The sequence below is a fragment of the Myxocyprinus asiaticus genome, chromosome 48 (genome assembly GCF_019703515.2).
Source record: "Myxocyprinus asiaticus isolate MX2 ecotype Aquarium Trade chromosome 48, UBuf_Myxa_2, whole genome shotgun sequence".
Classification (NCBI taxonomy): domain Eukaryota; kingdom Metazoa; phylum Chordata; class Actinopteri; order Cypriniformes; family Catostomidae; genus Myxocyprinus; species Myxocyprinus asiaticus.
The window spans coordinates 13,052,516-13,069,998 of NC_059391.1; positions in this window are offsets into that span (position 1 = coordinate 13,052,516).

Sequence of the window (17,483 nt, forward strand, 5' to 3'; positions counted from 1 at the left end):
TCCAAGTGGTTGAAGTGCTTCAATAGAAAACCACATTCCCACAGCTAAAGGATTGTGAAGGTTGTGTTGGCCCAGCATCATGGATCATTGGTTGAGATTTGCCTGACCTCTTGTATCCTCAGAGAAAAGGGCAAATCTATTCCTAGGATACAACTGGCAGGCTCTGGACAAACTCTTTCAGAGGAGAAAATAATTTGTTGGCACCAGACCTTCAGGGTGCATTGCAAGACTCAAGAACTTCAGACATTTGCTTTCCTGTTTTGATAGACTTGTTATTACACATCCACTCTCAAAAGTTTGGAATTAATTAACCATAGAATTCCATTTGACAAGAGCATTCAATTATGAGGAATGAGCAGTGTTGGTTCAAAGGTGTATGCCTGCAATCTGAGTTCAGACAGTGCGTCCAGCACAGCAACTTTTTTCATAGCTGTCCAGACTGAAGGAATCTAAAACGTAAACCCTTTTGTAACAGACATACAAATCTTTACGAATCCTTTGAAGTCAGAACTGGAATTGTCCGAATCTTTGCAAGAGTTCAATTGAGGCTAATTTATCAATTAAAAGAAAATCAACATATGACCAGGGGTAGTTCTAGGGATATCTGGGGCTCAGCACAGACCTTTGTGGATGTATGGGGCCATCTTTTGATGAAATAATACACTTTATAATAAGTTTAAATGTTACATCTGTGAGGTGTAATTTTTATAGCAAATCTTTAAATATTAGTGAAACTGAAACTAAAAGGGCCTACTAACTAGGGGGCAGTGGTGGCTTAGCAGTTAAGGCTCTGGGTTATTGATCAGAAGGTCAGGGGTTCAAGCCCCAGCACCACCAAGATGCCACTGTTGGGCCCTTGAGCAAGGCCCTTGACCCTATCTGCTCCAGGGGCACTGTATCATGGCTGACCCTGCACTCTGACCCCAGCCTAGCTGGGATATGTGAAAAGAAGAATTTCACTGTATATGTATAATGTGTGATAAATAAAGAAAATTATTATAATTAACTTTTGTCTCAGCCTCAGATATGCTCAAAGATTAGAAATTGCATTCTTTTAACACTGTGTACTTTAAATCGCGATTTATAAAACACTATTTAGTCTCTTTCACCTGTTTGTAGTTCAACGCACATTGTGTACAATTGAGAGTTGTATAGAATTATATTGATTCATCATGTGCTTTAAGTTAGTTTAGAAGATAACAGGCTGTAAATAGGCTGAAATACAGTAGGTGGTTATGAGGAAATATATTATTGTGTTATATCACTATAATTGTTTACTTCCAGCCGCTCTCCAGTGTGAGTCCATGAGGGGAAACAGTTAACGCAGCATGTTCAAATTAAAGTAAAACCAAAGAAGCTTCTGAACAGTGTTCTCTTGTATACAAATCAAGTTGCACTTTCGGTTGTATCGCGTCAGTTCTCACGTGAACATGCCAGCACGCTCACGTTACACGAGAGGCAGAGTGAACTGATTCCCCGTATGGACGCGCAACTGGAAATAAACAGTTATAGTAAAAAGGACTCAAATATTGATCTGTTTCTCACCCAATCATATTGCTTTAGAAGACATTAATTTAACCACTGGAGTCAAAAGGATTACTTTTACTACGACTGTCTGTGCTTTTTGGAGCTTTAAAGTGCTGATCACCATCCACTTGCATTGTATGGACCTACAGAGCTGAGATTTTCTCCTAAAAATCTTCATTTGTGTTCTTCAGAAGAAAGAAAATCATACACATCTGGGATGGCATGAGGGTGAGTAAATGATGAGATAATTATTATTTTTGGGTGAACTATCCCTTTAACTCTGAGAGACTGACTCAACATATGTGGCTATTAAATTAGCATGCCTGACTTGATCAAAATGTCTAGCTAATAAAAAGAAAATATTAATTTATGATTCAACAGAGAGGGGTGTTTGGGGTTGATGAGAACTTGAAAACAGGGTCAATACTGATGTTGATGGAGTGAAGACAAAGATCTGCAGAAATGTTAAGAAACCAATGAGGTCTATTCTAACAGAGTCATCAGATTCCAGACCTCAGGGAACTGTGCCAGACCAAGTGGTCAGCGAGATTTTTATTTTTCACTTTTATTCAGGAGCATACTTCTCAAGACTCCCCCACATCCTCATTTTATCTCCCCTCAGTAAATTGTTGTATATGCCTGCAATTGTTTCTCATTGTTTTTCCTAGACAGCAATGAGATTAAATGGAGATCAAATAGACACTTTGGCTGAAGTCTCTCCAGATTTGTCTCCAAAAATAGGCCCCTGTAATCCCACATGTGTCTTCTCCAAGAGCAAATTATCTGAGTTATGCACATTAATTTTGTAGTTCTGTGCTGGTATCATTCGTGCCTTTTTTATTTCAATGATACATAAATGACAATTCCATTAAGACTCCAAAGATATAAAAGAGCAAACTCTGAGCGATACAGTTTTAAAATGGAAGTACAACCTAAACAGTTTAAATGTTGATGTTAAATCTTTAGAAGATCATAGTGAGAGAATATACTGTAATTTCAGTATTAGTAGTAGTGGAACTGCAAATATTCATCTAACATTGACCTGTTGCATTGCAGATGTGGTGGCACCATGACAACAGTTGTGTTATAGCGTTCAATATTGGGCTGTGAAACATGTTAACAAATGGACACTGTAATGACAACAAGTGTTTGTTTGTTTTCTTTCTTTTTTTCTTTTCTTTTTTTTTTTTTCTTTTTTTTTTTTCCAAGCCTACCAGTTTTATTTGGACAGTAAATACAGACTTCCTGTCTCCTGGACAAATATAGCTACAATTAGCCACAAACGTGTGTGTATGTGACACACCCCACTATTCCAAGCCGAAATTACATTTAATCACATGCAGGTTATGATTAATAGATATCAACAATTCAGTTTTCACTAGTTAAAATGCTGGTTCTTGATATCAGGAATGGAATTACTACTAGTGAAAGTGCCATTAAAAAAAAAAAAAAAATAATAATAATTTTTGTAATTACATTTGCACTAATAAAAATGTTAATTCTTGATATAAAAATGACGCCATTACTCACAGATATACAGTACACATTCTTGATATTAAAAATAGAATTTCAGTTTTTTTTTCAGCTAAACAATTCTTTATCTCTGCATTTGATATTGTTATTGTATCAGTTCCAGTTTACCAGTAAAAACAATATATTTTTTAATATCAATAACTAAATTGTTACTAGTGTAAACGTCCATTCCTGACATCAACAATTGAATTACAACTTGTAGAAATACTAATTTTTGTTATGTGTAATTTGGTTTTCAATAGTGGCAATGCTAATTCCAGGTATCTGTAATGTGATTGTAAGTAGTAAGAATTTTTTTAAAGATATGTTTTAATTACTCTCCAATTTAACGATATTTAACATGTTGAGATGCATTTGCAGATTTACAGAAACATTTTATTTTCACTAATTTCAATTGTTCAAGTGTTGATATTCAATTGTTGATATCCGGAATGGATATTTGTTCTAGAAACAATGTCATTATATTTATCAAAAATGTTTAGTAGTAAGAAGTTCATTCATTAAAAATAAATTAATTATAGATATCTGTAACTGTGTTTGACAAAATTCTACTAGTGAAAATGCAATTACAGATATCAAGAATTATGTTTTTACTAGTTGGAATTACATTTTTGATATCAAGAATGTATTTTTAGTGAAAATGTAATTACTGATATAAAAAAAATTTGCACTTTCACTAGTAATTTCATTCCTGATATCAAGAATTAGCATTTTAACTAGTGAAAATGTAATTGTTTATCTTTAATTCACACTGTAAAAAAAATTTAGTGTGAGTTTAGAGTAAATTCTACTAGTTGCATGACTTTCACAGTATATTTTACAGTGGTTTTTCTACAATTTATTACAATTAAAAGACAACTGTATACTGTGACGTTTCAGTAAACAGGGCCAGGACATTTCTGTAATGTAGCAGTGCTGTATTGTAGAATCACAATTATCAAATATATATTTTTTAACCTGCAGTATTTGTTAATTGTCACCATTGTTGAGTTTTGCATGCTGAGTGTTGATATCTGTGCGTACCTGGTTGCTAGCTCTACTAAAATTTTATGGATAATAACAGATCAATCGTATCACAGCCTGACATTGCAAGAATCACTACATCAGTGTTTGTTTACAACTTTTTTTTTTCTTTCTTACAAATGCACCATTGTAGACTATACATCTTGATCAGACTTAGTCTCTAAAGTGAACAAATTTTCTCCCTGCAGCACAATGCAAGGTATAATCTTCTTAAAACAAAACTGCTTCAGCTAGGAAAAAAAATTCTGAACTTTAAACAAGTCAAAGTTCCCATTCAAAAGGAACACTAAACACCCTAATGGTAATTTAAAACAAAACACAGTCGTCTCACAAAGCTGTGTGATATTGCTATTTTATTTTATTATTATTATTATTTACTGTAATTTGTTGTGTTATAACAGAAAATGGCATAGCCTGCATTGATTTTACAGTAAAATTCAGTAAAGCAGTATTTTATTGTAAGAATTTACTGTAAACTTTAGTAAAATCCTGGCAGTTTTTTACAGTGGTCCTGCACGTGATTAAATGTCAATTCAGCTTTCCATAATCCCACACTTTTCAAGAGTTATATTAATGCAAGTAGCAGAAGTCTGTATGTGTTTAAAGGTGCACTCTGATGGTTTTGCTAATTGCTAAACTTAATTTAAACAGAAATAAATAGTACAATAGCATAAAAAAAAAAAAAATATTTAAATGACGTACACTCACATGAGATGAAGACTCTAGTCATATCAGTCTTAGAGAAAAATCTGTTTTATTCTACATATGGTGCTGCATGGGTGCACATTCATGAGCGCCGCCATGTTGAGATCATCTGACCAGCAGAATATTATCTATTAAGCTTTATCTCAATAATCCCCTGTAATTGGACTCAGTTTGTGAAATATTTTCCACATGGCTAACTGCAAATTGTGCATTTCTACATTGAGAGTTTTGTCAGAGCTCAGGCACAGTGGATGGTGCACATGCTGACGTGGTTCAGATTGGTATCTGGCCTGGATCATGTTCTAATTCCTTTCCCCCTCTAAACTATCCTTTAAGATAAAGGCAAAAAGCCTGAAAAAATTATAGAAGTGTGTTTTGTACCAACATTAACCATCCAATAACCAGCATATCATCATGGATGGTAAATTTAATGTTATTAGTCATTCCCACAACATAATATTGGCCCGCTATTGTGTAATATTATGATTGGAGTGTGATTTTGTGGACGTTGAACACCTTATGTCCTTTTGGATAAAACCACATCTCACCATACAGACTGGGAGGTCCTTTTTATTAAACCACAGCTTAGGAAATGCAGCCCTACTGCTGACTTAACAGTACTTTCAAGTTTGTTGTATCCCAAATCTAGTGTTTGGTTTGCATGTTCAGATGGGGCTTACCTCTACCATACAAACTTGCTGAGTATGAACTACTCTTTTAAACTGCCCGTCTTAAGGGCAAACAGGCTGGCATATGATCTGAACCTCTGCAATGAAAATAAAGATTCTTCCAGTACTCTGAATGTTCCTAGTTAAAGTAGCTTTTGGCACAAGGAATTATAGCACAATTGTATGGAAATACAAGCTTCTCCTACTTCAAAAAAGCACAGAAATGTAAACCAGGTTCAGAGTACAAGTGATGAATAATTCATGGAGCTGTCCTTTAAATGTACTCATGATGATCTATTGAAAACAATTACAAATAGTACAACATTTTTCTCTATACAAATAGGTGTTAAATATGTTGAGTTTTATAAAATGCTGTACAGGTGTTGCAAACAGGGCAAAGAATCCTGAGAAACACTGTGTACTTACTTGGAAAAAAATAATAAAAGCTTTTACATAACACACTTTTTGGGTATAAAACGGTATTGTCAGAGGTCTGTTTTGTGCCAGAGTGACTATATACACATGTATTTGATGCCATTACGATGTTCCAGACTGATCTCATGAAAGAATCAGCAACAGGAGATCGAATGCTTTGTCTGATAAAATCAGTCAATGCTTTTCGAATGTCGGAACTGCCCCCATGGCCAAAGTGGAACTACAGTCATGTGCATAGTATCTTGCTAGCCGGAGATCGTGAAGTCATGACTAGTGGAATTTGACTAATGGCCTCGCTAGTTCACTATTAAAATCAGAAGTCTTGATACATTTACCGCATGGAGGCACTAGTCCGGAATTAGACATTTTGGGTCCGACTTCAGGTGAAAAAACATTTGAAACTAACATGCCGATTTCCCATGTGATCATGTTGGATGGTTAGTGGAGCTGAACTTTGACAGTGGACTCCATTTGTTCTGCCCACATACTACACCACTGTGGTGAGTGAATGAGGCCCAGACAGTTATTTGAGTAAAATAATCATTTACCCCACAAGAGCTTATATTAGGTGCTCAAGGAAAGAGGTAGGCAGGGAGGTGGAAAGTACAGGTTCTTTGTTATTGTTTCTTGGTGTTGGGGTGATTGCAGAGTGCAGGTGCTGATGTATGTCTGTTGCATTGAGAGATGGGCATTTTGTATCCTCATGACGTGTGGTAATGGAATCAGGTGCATTTCATTAATCCATCCCAAACATTCATGCAATGCTGTGCAGACAGCTGCCAAGTAACTCTAATTCCTGCTAACACAATGTACCATTTACCTAATATACTCATCCTTTTTGGTAATTTCTTGACTTACTAACAGGCAAAGTAACTGCAACGTCACAGGCCCGTAATTTAATTACCATTATATTACCAATTCACAACACCATCTTTACGTCCTCCTAATGTTACAAGTTTACCCAGAATGGTCCAGTTACGTAATATATACATAATATTTAGGTAATTCCATGACTTACAATGTAACTGCAACATCATGGGCCCATAATTTAATTACCATTAAATTACTAATTCACAACATCATCTTTACATCCTCCTAATGTCCCAAGCTTACCCAGAATGGTCCAGTATGTAATGAGTAATGTACTCATAATATTTGGGTAATTCTGTGACTTATTGGCAACGTAACTGCAACGTCATAGGTCCGTAATATAATTACACCACTTCACCTTCCAATTCCAATTCCACTTTTTTATGTTCTCCTATGTGACTGCTGAGTCCAGTTGCAACTCAGGAAAATTGCGTTTCTATGACAGATTTGTAACAGTTTAATAATTGTAATTGTAACATGTAACTCAACGGATTCCAAAGGTTTGAACGGGGGGCTCGTGAGCGCCCTCAGCACCAGATTCAAATCCCATATTGGAACCGTAGCAGGGCGAGGGGGGTTCAAGTGCCTCTTTCCTCTAAGGAACTTTATGATTAGATTGTGTCTGCCTATAGAGGAGCCAGCCTCTGGGGCATGAAATGCAGAGATGGTTGCTACATAAACCTTAAGCACTGACATGTACTGAAGCACTGAAGACCTGTGTCCAACCACTCTTGAAGGAATGTTAGAATCTCTGTTACTGGGCAATTTACTGGGTCTTTGCTGCGTAAAAAGCACCAATCCACAAACACACGCCATTTTAGTGCATAGAGGTGTCTCGTAGACTGCGCTTTAGCCTGCAAAATGGTGTTTATTACAGACTGAGCCAATTCTGGATCGTTCGTTGTGCTCCGTTCAGGGGCCATATGTGTAGGTTCCACAGCTCTGGATGGAAATGCCAAATAGTGGCCTGCACTTGAGAGAGCAGATCCCTCCTCATCCCATGGAGGGCCGTCTAATATCTCCATCATTTCCGGAAATCATGGTTGGTTGGGCCATTTTGGCACAACCAACAGAACCGTTTCCTTGTCCTCTTGGACTTTGCTGAAGACAACATAATTTGGCTAGCTGGGATGGTGTCCATGAAGCTCCCTATAACATTGTCTTGACAGGTGTTGGCCAAATGTGACACGAGTTTATTTTTCCCTTTCAAAATAAAAGCATTATTTCACTCTTGTGTCCTTCTATATGACCTAGTTGAAACCTTTCTACAATAACGGAAATTCTAAAATTGTCTATGGTGTTTAAGCCCCACCCTTTTAGGTGCGAAGCTGTCCGGTATAAAAGCGGGCGTGCAAACACTATTCCTCAGAATATTCTTCCTTCAAGACAGCAATTCATCTCTTGCCTTGAAGCCTTCTACTTTGCTGTCGACATACACGAGTCAGCGGGCGGGATCTTCACAGCAATGAGAAGACCCTCCGCTCCCCTGCAGTGTTCCGGCGAACATTTACTCCATCTTGCCATTTGATGCTTCTCTGGTGAGCAGGCCGCTTCAGCATCCTGATTCCCAGCAGCACTTCAGTAGGAGTTTTGTATCCTTATAAGCTATTGTGAAATTGTGTGTGTAAGTATATATAAAAAGAGCCGCTTACATGCTCACATCTTTTAAAGATGACGTTTCGTAAGTGTACATTATGCGAGGGACACATCCTGCTATCAGATCAACATGAGAGCTGCATTCACTGTCTGGGCCGCCCCCACGTAGAGACAGCTCTCATAAAGACAGACTGCCCTCACTGTGAGGGCATGAGTCTCAAGACGCTTTGCTCGTAAATCACCCTCTTTCTGAGGGACGATTCAGCCTCCCGCACCCTCCCACCCACCTCTTCTGTGACTCCTGAGGGATCACACGAGGAGGCATGGCGGGGACACAAGTTTGAGCAGGATGAATTTGAGGTGGATCTCGTGCCGGTACATGGCCCAAAAGCCCCTCAATCTCCATATACTGCATCTATGCTGATACAGTATGTACGTGATGAGTTTCGGCCCTCTTCAGGAGCCCATGGCCTTGTCACGTTCGGCAGTTCTGATGCTGGGGATGATGATATGTCTCTCACTGTATCTGCCGAGTGGTCAATGTTGCCGCCTCTTCCCCAGCTTTGTGTCCTTTCAAGGGCAGTCGTAGAGCCCGGTCTCAAGTGGTCTCCTCCAGAAGAACCTGAAAAATCTCACTTTGATGAATGGTTCTTGCAGTCTGGATGCCGTCAAGCAACCGCGTTCCGCAGATCTGCCCCGTTCTTCCCAGAAGTTCATATGAACTGACAAAATCCAGGCATGCGCCCTATTCAGCTCACTCGCACAGTGATTCCACTCTCCTTACTAAAGTGGACCACGGGGAAGACAAAGGTTATGTCCAACTATCCCCTGTGGAAGAGGCAGTAGCGGCACATCTCTGCCTGGCGAGTAGCAGGCCGTGGAAAACACGCCACACTCCTCCTGCCAAGCCATGTCGACTGACATCCGCACTGGCAGGGGAAGCATTCTCAGCGGTGGGCCAAGCAGGTTCAGCACTCAACCCGATGGTGGTGCTCCAAGTTTTCCAAGCTAAGCTCCTCAAGCTAATGGACGAGCAAGGCTATGATCCAGAGACTTTCAAAGAGCTCCGCACTGCTACGGACTTAGTGCTGTGAGCTGCGAAAGTTACTGCACAGGCCAATGGCAAGTCAATGAGCAACCTGGTGGTTTTGGATCATCACATCTGGCTGACCCTCACGGAAATGCGTGACATGGAAAAAGCCGCTCTGTTTGATGCTCCGATGTCTCCAGCCGGCCTTTTCAGCGGCTCTGTGGATAGATTTGCTGAGCACTACATCACGACTCAGCAATACTCACAGGCTATGAGACATTTTATGCCAAAACGGAACAGTACTTCATCACAACTGGCTCACTCCCACTCTGTCTCGGGCCAGCGCTCAGTTAAATACCCCACACCTGCTGTCTCAGCGCTGCCAAATTTCACCTTGGCCCAAACGAAGGCAGCCCTCTCAGTGCAAGCCCCCGAGAGGAACAACACCCCCCCTCCCCCCCCACCCATGCACAGCAAAAGAATTCCTGACACACAATGCTGTTCCTCTCTTCCCCACTGCTGTTTGTCGGGAAAGGAATATTTATGTTCAAAATGTTGTTCAATATGCTGTATGTGTCACATTCCATCAAATGCAATAAATAATGCAAAAAAAGAGTACAGTGCTAGTTGCACATGCATGAGACACTCACACTTTTTCAATAAAGAGCTTTCCCACTTCAAAGCCCACACATTGTACACAACCACTTCCCAGTGGTGAACGGTGCATTATATCATTGTGACGACGAGGAGGGCATGGCCAGGCCGTAACAATGGCTACGCCCTCCTCCTCATCACAATCATACAATGAACAAACCAAATTGCCTTCTGTCCCGTTACGTGGACGCATGGCGAGCCCTTACAGGCATTTCCGACTGGGTGCTAAAAACGTTCGAACATGGTTATACAATCCAATTTGCTCGTCGGCCACCCCATTTCAACGGTGTTCTGTCCGATGAATTAACAAGCCTGCTGTCCTGCTGCGCAAATGTGTGGCAAGTCCTCACGGGCGTGTCAGACTGGGTGTTTAAAATGATCGAGCATGGTCATACGATTCAGTTTATACGCTGGCCACCTCACTTCACCGGTGCTTTGCAATTTGTGGTCTGACCAAAGGACGTGCCGGTGTTGCGCGTAGAGACTCACAGTCTCTGTGCAAAAAACGCGATTACAGGTGGCTTTTTAGATTCGTGTTCGAAGGAACTGCATATCAATTTAAAGTCCTTCATTTCAGTCTGTCTCTGGCTCCCCGCATGTTCACGAAATGTATCGATGCAGCACTTGCCCCATTGAAAATGAACGGTGTCCTTGTTTTGAATTACCTCAGCGTTTGGTTATTACTAACCAATCAGAGGCACTACTGAGCGAACACAGAGACTTGCTGCTTTGCCATATGGAAAATCTGGTCAATGTCAACTGGGCAAAAAGCACACTTTTCCCCAGCCAATAAATGTCCTTTTTAGGAGTTTGTCTCGACTCTGTGAGCATGCATGCGCACCTCACAAATGAACTCGTACAGACCATTTTTTGGTGTCTATCTCAGTTCAAATTGGAAAAACATTACCACTGAAGTCATTTCAGAGAATGCTGGGTTTTATGGCAGCAGTATCTGCCATCATACCGTTAGCTCTGTTACACACAAGACCTCTCCAGAACTGACTCAAGCAATGTTCCACAATTCATCTGGATCCTCAGGTACATGCCATCATGGTGACTCACTGTCTGGCTGCTCTAGCACCATGGACAGTGCCAGCCTTCTACCAACAGGGTGTTATGCTGGGTCAAATTTTCAGAAAGAAAGTGCTGACCACAGATGCGTCCAACACAGTTTGGGGCGCAGCGTGTGATGGATGTCCGACTTTCAACACCTGGACAGGTGCGAAACGGGCTAGGCATGTCAACCGCCTAGAACTATTGTTTGTCTTTCTAGCTGTAACAAAGGTTCAGGTTGGGCAGATAAAGGAGGAAGCGGGAGCCAGTTTCCACAGTTAACTTGAGTCCGTTTTATTCACAAATAACCAGCAAACGCTGTACAGCTTCACTCAAAACATGAGATGGCTTTTCAGCATCACACAAATTAACAGTCCGCTTTTCAGCGTCACTCAAATGAACAGTCCACTTTTCAGCTTCACACAACACAAGACTCTCCCTCAGGGAACAGACACGGAGACTCTGGTCTGCCTCTCTCTCTCCAATCTCTGTGAACTGGCCATCTTTTTATATCCCCCATCTCTCACTGTGAACATAGAGATGGTATTTAGTCACAATTCATCTCAGGTGGATGTCCTTACTGCTTTCTCTCTTCCCAGACGGGCGCTCCAACACGCCCTCAAATCCACACTAGCTTTGAGAGCTTTTCATTCTGACATCATGAATCACCACATTCTAATTCGTTTGGACAACACAACAGTAGTGGCGTATATAAGTCACCAGGAAGCGCTGGCCCACGTATGGCCGACGAAACGCAAGTATGTGTTTTTCCCGGTGCGCCTCCTTCATTCTGTCATCAGCAAAGTCAGAGTGGACATGAAAACAGTCCTGTTAATTGCACCGAAATGGCCCAATCAGTCCTGGTTTCTGGAGATGGTAGAAATACTGGATGGGCCTCCATGGAAAATACCGCTGAAGAGAGACCTTCTCTCTCAAATACAAGGCATGATTTGGCATCCCCAGCCAGAGCTGTGAAGCCTACATGTGTGGCCTTTGAACGGAGTACAGCGGAAGAGCCAGCATTGGCTCAGTCATTTATGAACACCATTGTACAGGCTAGAGCACCGTCTACGAGAAGCCTTTATGCACTGAAATGGAATGTGTTCACTAATTGGTGCTTTTCACATGGCAAAGACCCAGTGAACTGCCCCATACCTGAAATTAGTACATTTCTTTAAGAGCGATTGGACGCAGGGCTCACTCCATCAATAGTCAAAGTTTATGTAGCGACTATATCTGCGTATCACGCACCTGAAGCCGGCACCTCTATAGGCAAACATGATTTAATCATAATTCCTTAAGGGGGCAGAGCGGCTAAATCCCCCTCGCCCAGCTACAGTCCTGACTTGGGACCTAACTTTGGTTCTAAAAGTGCTCGTAGGGCCTCCCTTCAAGCCTCTGGACTATGTTGAATTGTGTGTGCCTTCTCTTAAGACCGCATTACTGCTGGCTTTGACCTCAGTAAAATGGATCGGTGTTTTGCAAGCACTGTCAGTTGACAATTCATGTCTGGAGTTTGGTCTGGGTCTTTCAACAACCACAGTCAAACCCAGAAAAGGCTATGTGCCTAAGGTTCTAACCACACCCTTCAGAGTGCAGGTGCTTCTCCTTCAAGCATTTTTCCCTTCTCCATTTAATTTGGATGAGGAACAGTCCTTGCATTTGTTATGCAACCTTGCGAGCGCTACACACATACGTTGAGCGCACCCGCCAATTCAGGCTGTCTGACCAGCTCTTTGTATGCTATGGAGGATGCACAAAAGGATTTCCATCTCCAAGCAAAGACTTTCTCACTGGATCATTGCTGGATCGCCCTGGCTTACGAGTTGCAGGGTGTGAATTGCCCAATTGGTGTTAAAGCACACTCAACTGGAAGTGTGACCTCTTCATGAGCATGGACAAACAGTGCGTCCTTACAAGATATATGTTTTGCAGTCGGATGGTCTTTTCAAAATACATTTGCAAGGTTTTACAACTTAGACGTAACGTCTCTCTCATAGCAAGTCATCTCTGTCTAGAGCGCTTGATATTTCATTGGCCAAACATATACTTATGCCCCTCTTTTTAAGTACAGGCTCCCTGACTTTTTACACAACCGCCTGCATTCTGACCGTTGTATTTCCCAAAAGTCACTGGCACTTTCATTACAAATAAACTTCCTTCCCGACTGGGTTTGTGAAGGAGTTAATTCATACTATATGACTATAGTTCATATATCCATTCTGAGTGTTCCCCTCCTGGCCCACCATGACATATCATTCACTTGCGACATACTCATGTCGGTCGCAGTCCCGTGGGACTGTGGCGTCATGTTTCCTTTCTGGAAGGTTATGTCGTGTAGTACGGTGTGATGAGACTCTGTTCCCCATAGCGTCAGCTTAGTGATGCAGTGTCAAGTGTACTGAGTTGTAAGTGAATGTCTCGGTTACGTATGTAAACAACGATATCTGATCGGAGATGAGGGGAACGACACTACAGACTCAGGGTTCTTTGAGGTGTGAGCGATGCGCTCTTGTCCCTCAGTCAGAAAATTCCGAGGAATGGTGTTTGTGTGCCCGCTTTTATACCGGACAGCTTCGTGCCTAAAAGGGCAGGGCTTAAACACCATAGCCAATTTTAGAATTGGTGTTATTGTAGAAAGGTTTCAACTAGGTCATATATATATATATATATATATATATATATATATATATATATATATATATATATATATATATATATATATATATATATATATACGATCTATACTAGCAGTGCTGTATATATATATATATATATATATATATATATATATATATATATATATATATATATATATATATACAGCGCTGCTAGTATGAATGGCCATCAATGAATTTGGCCACATACTGTAATTGTGTAGTTATGGCATCTACAAGCAGGGGCTAACTGCTAAAACTAACCATCTGAACCAAACTAAAATTCACCTAAAATAGAAAGTGTCATCAGCGAAATTTAAAATATTGCATTCTGTGAGTTGTCAGTCAAAATTGAAAACCCATCATAGAAGTACATTTTTATTGTATTGACAAAGGACCGTGTCAAAGCCGTACACACTCCCTTCTGAGGAACATGTGCAGACAATCATCTCGTATTTTTAACAATGGGTCATAACAAATGATCCTTTAATTGTGGCAAGGCAGTGTTTTAACAGATGCTGTACTTAATTAAAATATTTCACAGTGGCACTTTGCAGACTTTTTAGAAACCTTAACACTCTATACATGTAGACTGCTTTCATATTTGTTTACACATTTTTTTTTAACATTGTAACTGAATACTTGCCGAATCTAAAAGTAATCAGACTTTACATTACAGTGTGAATACATATCACATACATACTATGTAACATCATAATAAAGAACAACATGTACTTAATATTTACTGTAAAAATTTTGTGAAAAAGTATGTAGTTACTCATTGGCTTTGTTATTATAATTAAATGTATTAACATAATTAACTTATTGTATTAGCATTTGTGTTTTTCTAATGCGGTGATCAATTTATAAAACCTGGTCTTAACCTGATTTTACATTTTTAGATTTTATTTATCAGTTCAATAATTTGTATTTTCTTAAAAGCTTTAAAAAAATATTGAATAATATAAATTATATATATTTATTATTAATTTTATAATTGTTTTATAAGAACAATAAGAACCAACTATAGGAACTGCACAGATGAGTATGTGACAAAACTTTAACTTAAACTATAAACTTGACTTGATCATTTTAGGTAATACAATATGTGTAACATGGTGACTGTATAGCATTACATAACAATTACATTTAGAGTAATTTAATTACATTTTAGCCTATTTTACAATAAACTAAGACTTATGCAGAGGTAGTAATCAACCCAAATTTTATGTAATACCTGTGATTATGATACTGTCAATTATTGTGTAGTATATTTTAACGTCCCATAACCTGTGATTAGTGGTGAGCGAGTAGGGTAAAGTAAACTGGTAGTCTGTGGAAAAATTATGGAAAGGGGAAAGAAGACATCACCAATGAAGCCTTTCCTTTCTCCTCTCCAGTTTTCAGCCTAAAAACACCTGGTAATTACTGGACTTCAGACTATTTGCCCAGGAGATGTTGGTGTGTTTTGTTGTAAATGGAATTAAATGATCCATGGCTTAAGGGTAGAAAGAGGGTACACATTTTTTAATAGGATTTAGTACAGGACAAAGACTGATTATTGCAGAACCCCTAAAAATGTGAAACCCTTAAAAATCATTCTTTCACATCAAAGTCTGCACTACAAAAACACACAACTGATTACAAAATGCACAGAAATGCTTTCTTTCAAAATTATAGCATTTGTTAGCCTAGACTCCAAGTTGAGAATGCTTAAAGAATGCAGAGCTAAACAATGAGAATCTAAATCAAGGAAAATTTCACAAGGGTTCTGTGTACATAAATCTTAGAGCAGTGATTCTTAACTGGTGGATCATGACCCAAAACAAACTGATCTCACAGTGAAATCGGAAACAGTAGTTTGACTTTTCTTTACCTAAAATTGGTCTGTGCTTACCGAAATTCAAAACATTACCCCTAGTGGCCAAATTGGTAAGTGTTGTTGGGCATATGGGCATGTGTGAGCTCCATTTTCTGGGTGTAATGTCCACGGAGGGGTGCTAAAAGCGAGTTGTTTCCAGCTATGCAGGCTGTAATACATGAAGAGGAATGCATATTTTATTAACTGTACCCCCTAACTCAAACCCTAAACCTAACCATCAGTGGAGTAAAAATTTAATGTTAGAGAGAAAAATGCAACCTCTGAATTGCACTCGTCACTGATTATGTGAATGCAATTACTTTCTGGTTTTGACACGGGATCTGATCCCGGATCTATCACGTTGCTGCCGCAGCACGCTTCCGGTCACACCACAAGGTAAGGTAAATACACTGGAGCTGATGCAATGATGTCTGATAGGAGATGCCATTTGTTGGTTATTCAGCATAATGTGGATGAGCCTATAGGGTACTGGAACTCTCTGAAACAACATGCCGATTTCCGTGTGATCATGTTTCCCGAAATTGGGTCACTGGTCTGTTCTCATATGGTTGCGGACATCAGGTAAAAACAATGCTTAATGTAAATAGTTAAATACAACTAAATATATAATTTGCTGATTGATGGATTAGCATCTATCTGGATAGATGCTGAATTAGCTAGGCTTAGGAACTTTTAGAAGGGTGGCGAAAATGCTGTCCATATCTTTTGTTGTTGTCATAAAAGGCTGTGCTTCCAGTCTATGGTAGGTTGGTGTAAATTCATCTGCCACTTGGTAGAAGCTAGCCAAATTTGGCAGGTCAACATGGACAGGATGCGTGACATTCTCTCATCCTCGAAAAAAATATTACCCAGACTTAATTAAATATGGGATGGCATGAGGAAAAACATGGTTTGTGCCAACCATAATGTGTTTTGTTCTACAAATTAGCTGCAGAGAGCCAATGAAGTTCACTTGTTCGCCCTCCTGTGCAGCCGCGGCTTTTAATGGTAAACTGATTTGGCTTGCTATCTAGAGGGGCTCTAGATCGAGACTTGATTTGAGCTCTGGAAACAGCAACCCCCCCCCCCCCCACGACCCAAGGAATAAGGTACGGGAAGTCAATTGTAGGAGGCTGCTTATATATGCTAGTGGCATGATTGACAGGTTTGAATGATCAGGCTCCTCCCGAACTTTAGTTTAGAACTTCATATAAATGAGATAATGAGATTTGATGAAAATTGTAACCTTTCCTATTGTGTTCCACAGAAGAAAAAAACATTGTATGAGATTGGCAAAACATGATGGTGAGTAAATACTGACAGCTGCATTTTACAAAACAACCCCTTTAAAGATGGGACCTATCTGTTAATAGGTATACACTTATGACTCCTCGGTCCATTAGTATAACTGTATACATTTGTTTTGTTGTTGTTCTAGATAAAAATGTACTTCTGTATAGACTCTATTGCACAAGCAAATAAAGCAAATACCCACCAAAACACACATATACTGTACTGCCTTTGATGTGTTCCCCATGGAGCACAAACTATGTAAAGGCACTGAATGACCCCACTTTCCCTCATATATACAGGCGTTTTCTTCCTCTTAACTTACTGGCAAGGGGTCTTGAGGTGTTTGTGTTGGATATGTCTATCCCACCCAAAACTCCAGGAACTCCTCGATCTATAGATCAGGTTCCAAGTCTGTGTTTTTGACTGTATCCTGGGCTCAAACCAACAGCTGTGAGGTGTGTCTCTATTATGCACGACCTTGGTAGCCTAAAACCTTTCCTCGCATTCCCATTTGTACGTGTGCATTGATCCGCAATGTGCCAGATTAAACAAATAACATAAATGCAAATAAATATTCT